Genomic DNA, 5526 nt, shown 5'->3' on the forward strand with positions numbered 1-5526 from the left:
AAATATCCATATTTCAAATGTAATAAACACTTTTCTCTCATTTCCGGTATCTGTCATACATGGAAGCCGTTCCGAGTTTGTTTATAGGAGCAAAGGAAGCAAAGTTTCCTTACTTTAGCAAAGGAAAACCAGTCTCCTCTTGGTTTATATTGAAATCCTCCGACATTTTTCTTTGCAAATCCTCGGTTTGTACTTCTAATTCATGACCGGCGTTTTGTTTTGTTTTCTCTCCGCATTCGTCACTAATCACGCAACGCCGACGTCTTATGTCATCCGCCGGCATGGCTTCCACGTATGACAGATAACGGAAGTGAGAGAAAAGTGTTTATTACATTTGAAATATGGATATTTTTCTTACAAAAACACATGGATTCGCTACAGGACGCCTTTATTCATCCCCCGGAGCAGTCTGCGGCACATTTTATTATGGATGCGCGCGCTTTATTTGACGACTTGTGGACTGTTCAACTGCAACACCCGCTGACTGCAATGATAGAGCTTGAAATTTTTTATATAACTAATATATTTTTATATTTTTTATATATTTTTGACAATTTTTAATATAACTCCGACTGGATTCGTCTGAAAGAAGAAAGTCATATACACCTAGGATGCCTCGAGGGTGAGTAAAACACAAGCTAATTTTCATTTTCGGGTAAATGAACCCTTTAAATTGACTCTTCCAATATTGGGAAACAGTGCTGGGTAGTAACCATAGACTGTAACTGATTACATGTAATCTGGATTATGTAATCAGATTTCTAAAATTAAGTACTTGTTATTAGATTATATTATATTTTTAAATGCTTATATTCAGAATACAGTTACTTTATGGATTGATTACAATTACATATTATTCACAGGTCATTTTGACCTAAAATATTTACTTGAAGTCCCCCTGAGATTTTAAGTTAATATTTTAATAACTGAACTACACATTCACACGTTTTAATGTTGAAGATTTTGTTTTGAAAGTATTTTTTTAAGTTGACATTTTTTGTGCAGTTCTTTCACAAACCCCAGTTTGAGAAATATTTAATGCACTTATTGTTGTTGAAAATAAAGAATCTGTTTAAGAGTATGTTTTATCAAATATGTAATATCTTTGTATTTTTATATCAAAACTTTGTGATAAATGAATTAGGCCAAAAGTAATCTGATGAAAAAGTAGTCAATGCATTGCCTAAAATGTGTAATCTAATAGAGTTCGTTACTAACTATATAATTTGTAATCTGACTACAATTTGTAAGTAATCTACACAATGCTGTTGGGAAATAATTTGACCTTGTTTTCTGTACATTTCATCTCTAACCAATAAAATGAATGATATAGATGCAGTCTTATGCAAGTGTCTTTGGTAGTAATAATTAATGGTTTGTTGCTGCTTTATTGATTCTGTTCAAGTACGCAGTATGCACAAGACAATTAAAGTCATTTTAATGAGAAATAAGCAACTGATATGTGTCCGCAGTTCTTCACCAATTGAATATGGTAAGTTTTATTTTCCTGTCCTCCTGACAGTAGTCCTCCTGATAAAAGATGAGCTGATATGTCTGAAAACGAGTGAATGTGCTTGCTGACAGCAGTGACTTTGTAATGACGCTCAGATTAATTTCTCTGCCTTGTGTCCACATGGTCTGTGGAAATGAGGTTATTCAGGGAATGTCGCTGTTCATTATACTGGTGCTGTTCAGATTTGTGGTCAGTCTGAATTCGATTAGTCTGCCGCAATCCCTAGAGAGGTTTTAGGTTGTTTCCTTTAAAGTCTTCTTGAAATTAAAATTGGGGTTTTATTGTGTTCAGTCCATGTCTGTCTATATGTCCTAGCTCCAGCTTGTTGTTTCAAAAGGAACTATGACACAGGAACAGATTTTAAAAATAGTTTAAAATTCAGCCTATGGTTCAGAATGCACTTCTTTAAAGCTTTGTGTTACTAACCTTTTTCTGTGATCTTGTTTGGGCAGCTGAAGTGGAAAGGAAAGGACTTAAAAATAGTTTAAAATTCAGCCTATGGTTCAGAATGCACTTCTTTAAAGCTTCGTGTTACTAACTTTTTTCTGTGATCTTGTTTGGGCAGCTGAAGTGGAAAGGAAAGGATCTGTTTGAACTTGTGTGCCGGACACTGGGACTCAGGGAGACCTGGTTTTTTGGTTTGCGGTATGACGTCAAAGACACTGTGGCATGGCTGAAAATGGACAAGAAGGTAAAATGCTCATCTCAAACTGGAAATGATTTAGAAACATTATTCTTTTATCATGTAAAATAGATCAAGATATCCTGATATTTACTTAATTTAGGCTTTGAAAATATTTTTGACAAATCTTATTAAATTGTACTGTGTAATGATATACATAACCTTTCAAAAAAATTGAGGTCAGTGAGATATTTTTTTTTTTTAAAGAAATGAATACTTTAATTCGGCAAGGATACATTGAAATTGATCGAAAGTAACCGTAAAGTGTTCTACATTAAAACATACATTTCTATTTCAAATAAATGCTGTTTTGTAGGCAAATACAACTTTGTATTTTTGTAGAATTTTGGAAAAAAATAAATCTTCCCCATTTCCAGAAAAGAATGTTAAGCAGCACAGCTGTTTTCAACATTAATAATAAGAAATGTTTCTTGAGCACCAAATCAGCATAATAGAATGATTTCTGAAGAATCATGTGACACTGAAGCTGAAAATGTAGCTTTGCCATCACAGGAATAAATTAAATTTTAAAATATATTAAACATATATTGTAATATTTAAAATATTACTGTTTTTACTGTATTTTTGATCAAATAAATGCATCCTTGGTGAGCATAAAAGACTTCTAAAAAATTTTAAAAGGCCAAACCTTTAAAAGGTAGAGTAAATACAAACAGACTGTCATGAAAACCAAACCAAACTCATTACCCTCTCAAAAAAGTACTGTGGTTTTTCCTTGGTAATATGATACTGCAGGCTTGAACTTATTAATGTACCATGTTCTTTTCATGGCACTTCAAAGAATGCTATAGTATTACTTTGGTACATGTCCAAAAAGGACAAAGTATGATAATTTTTATCATGTCCAAAAATGTTGTAGTGTCTTGGTATTTTTTTTTTGTAATTTATTGTCAGTGTATATGAAGGCACAGCACAACATTTATCATGACTTATCTTTGTATTAGATTTTGGATCATGATATGTCCAAAGAAGAGCCCATAGTTTTTCATTTCCTGGCCAAGTTTTACCCAGAAAATGTTGAAGAAGAGCTGGTGCAAGACATAACACAGCACCTCTTCTTCCTGCAGGTGAGTCATTGGCTCAGGTGGGTTTAGCTTGACTACGCTCAAATTAATTGGAATTGGCGTGTTGCCACTTTTATTGATAGGAAGATAGAGAGAGGACAGGGAATGATGGAAAAAGAGGTGACTCAAACTCGCATGTGTGCACAGCTTCAAATGTCCTCAAATTAACATTCATTCTTAATCGAGCACCACAGAGCAGTTTTTCCCTGTTATGATGAAACAAAGTTTTAATTTAGATGAATAGTTTTGGTTTTCCTTAACAATAATAACCTGTTTGTGATTGAATCTGCTACCTTTGTGTTGCCAGCCTAACGTCTAACCCCTAGATTTCCATCATGCTCTAAAAGCAAGAGCAGAAAATTGATGCACAGAAAATTGATTTGATATCTGCATAGTGTTGTACATAATTAATCTAGTTGGACCGTAAGTATTGTTTGTACACAACAGCAGGTGATGATGTGTAATTGACCCAAACTCAAAAGCCGTTTCATTTCAATAGGCTTGGCAGCAGAACTGAGCTCTTGTATTTGGTTTCTCGGGGCAGTTCTGTGCGAGAGAGGCTTGAGGGCTGTGCTGTCTGCAGGTTCAGCGCTCTCTTTCATTGTTTGGTGTGATTGTGTTCAGCCATGTGGAATCTGTGTGCTTCACATCAGGGCCCCTGTCTCTGATTCAATAAGCCCAGGCAGGGGCGTCGCTAAGGAGGGGAAAGTTAGGACGATTCTAAGGGCCCACGCACTTTTGGGGCCCCCAAAGATCTGTTTTATTAGTAGAAAGAGTAGTAGTAGTAATGTAATAGAAATTATAAATGTATCTACCAAAGAGTTACAAATAAAACAAAAGTACGGCTTATTTCTGCATTTCCAGCAAAATTATCTCCCCCCATTCACAGCATGGTTTCGTCCTGTCCTACGTCGCCTAGAGTCACGAGTGAGATCAGATGGTAAACTGTCAAATTAGAGATGTCTTCGAGTTCGAGGGGGGCAAACCGAGCCAGACGATTTGGTCAGTCGCACTTTTAAACACATTTTGGTTTTGCTATAGAAAATCTACAAATTCACAATCTGATTACATAGAGCAGCAGCAGGAAGCACGGGAGGTTTTCATGGCAACCAGATACACTGCTCACGAATTACGGCTGCACTTCTATTTTGCCACACTAAACTTGGCAATAAACACGTTGAAAATAATACACAATAAACATGTCTGTCAAAGCGATCTCAAAGGAGGCTTTTATTAAGCAAATCAATGAGTGAATTTATCATCCACTGTTTTAAAAAAAAACTTTAGCTCGGTTTCCACTAGAGCCCTGCACAGGCCTCAAATATAGGCCCTAGCCCGGCCCTGGCCCGAGACGCTCAGGCCCCTCACACTGTTATTACATTTACACTGTACAAGATGGCTTCTACACTCATCAGCTCACACAGTTAGACGTCTCCTCACTTTAGAGCCCTGCATGGGCCTCAAATATAGGCCCTAGCCCGGCCCGTGTCCGACAGCTCATCAGAATTCTTGGCCCGAGTCCGACCCGAGCCCATCTTTTTTTCCCCCTTTCTCCCAAAACAGCTTACTGTTTCAGCTATTAAAAGTGATTATATTTTGTTTCAGTTTTTTTGTTCGTTAAATGTAAGTTTTTGTTTTTTAAAGTAACGACCAAGCGGCCAGCGGCAGACAGTGAGTTGATCATGTTTGATCAATTTAGCCTTCTCAAATCATCACGACTTGCCTAAAATAAAATCTATAGATATAAAACAGTTCAAGCATATCACAATGTTAGTTTAAATGTTTAACCTATATAAACGTGCGCTATTAGACACATATCTAATCGTTTGTGCGGAGAGCTAAAGCACGCTTTACAGGACATGGAGGTGCCTACGCGATCACTTGCATTGGAAACAACGTAAAATATGCAGTCATTTTTGCTCATAAAGCTAAGAGTAATACATCACTCGGAACTGTAAAGGGTCTATTTTTATTTGTGTGCACTCACAATATCAACAAAACGTCGTGCTTTTATAAAATAAAGGATAAATACAGGATGCGCTATCTGCAAGAACCGAAACTCAGCGAATACTTGCCTCACAGACTTGCTAAATATATCTATAGAACATTTTAAATTACTATCTAGGCCTATTTCTCTCTAAAGGTGCGTCCAATGAGGAGATGGCGAATCAGGATCGTCATCTTCATCTTTGCGACATGGACTCAGAAAACACTCATTTATTAATAAATAATTAACATATCTCATT

The 5526-nt window shown here is 36.2% G+C and overlaps 1 pseudogene; it reads left to right on the forward strand.

Annotated features, from left to right (window-relative positions):
- The window catches only part of LOC107667507 (merlin-like), a 39114-nt pseudogene that overhangs the window by 6000 nt on the left and 27588 nt on the right, over window positions 1-5526 (forward strand).

Source organism: Sinocyclocheilus anshuiensis, unplaced genomic scaffold (assembly GCF_001515605.1).
Source record: "Sinocyclocheilus anshuiensis isolate Anshui unplaced genomic scaffold, SAMN03320099.WGS_v1.1 scaffold373, whole genome shotgun sequence".
In the NCBI taxonomy this organism is placed as follows: domain Eukaryota; kingdom Metazoa; phylum Chordata; class Actinopteri; order Cypriniformes; family Cyprinidae; genus Sinocyclocheilus; species Sinocyclocheilus anshuiensis.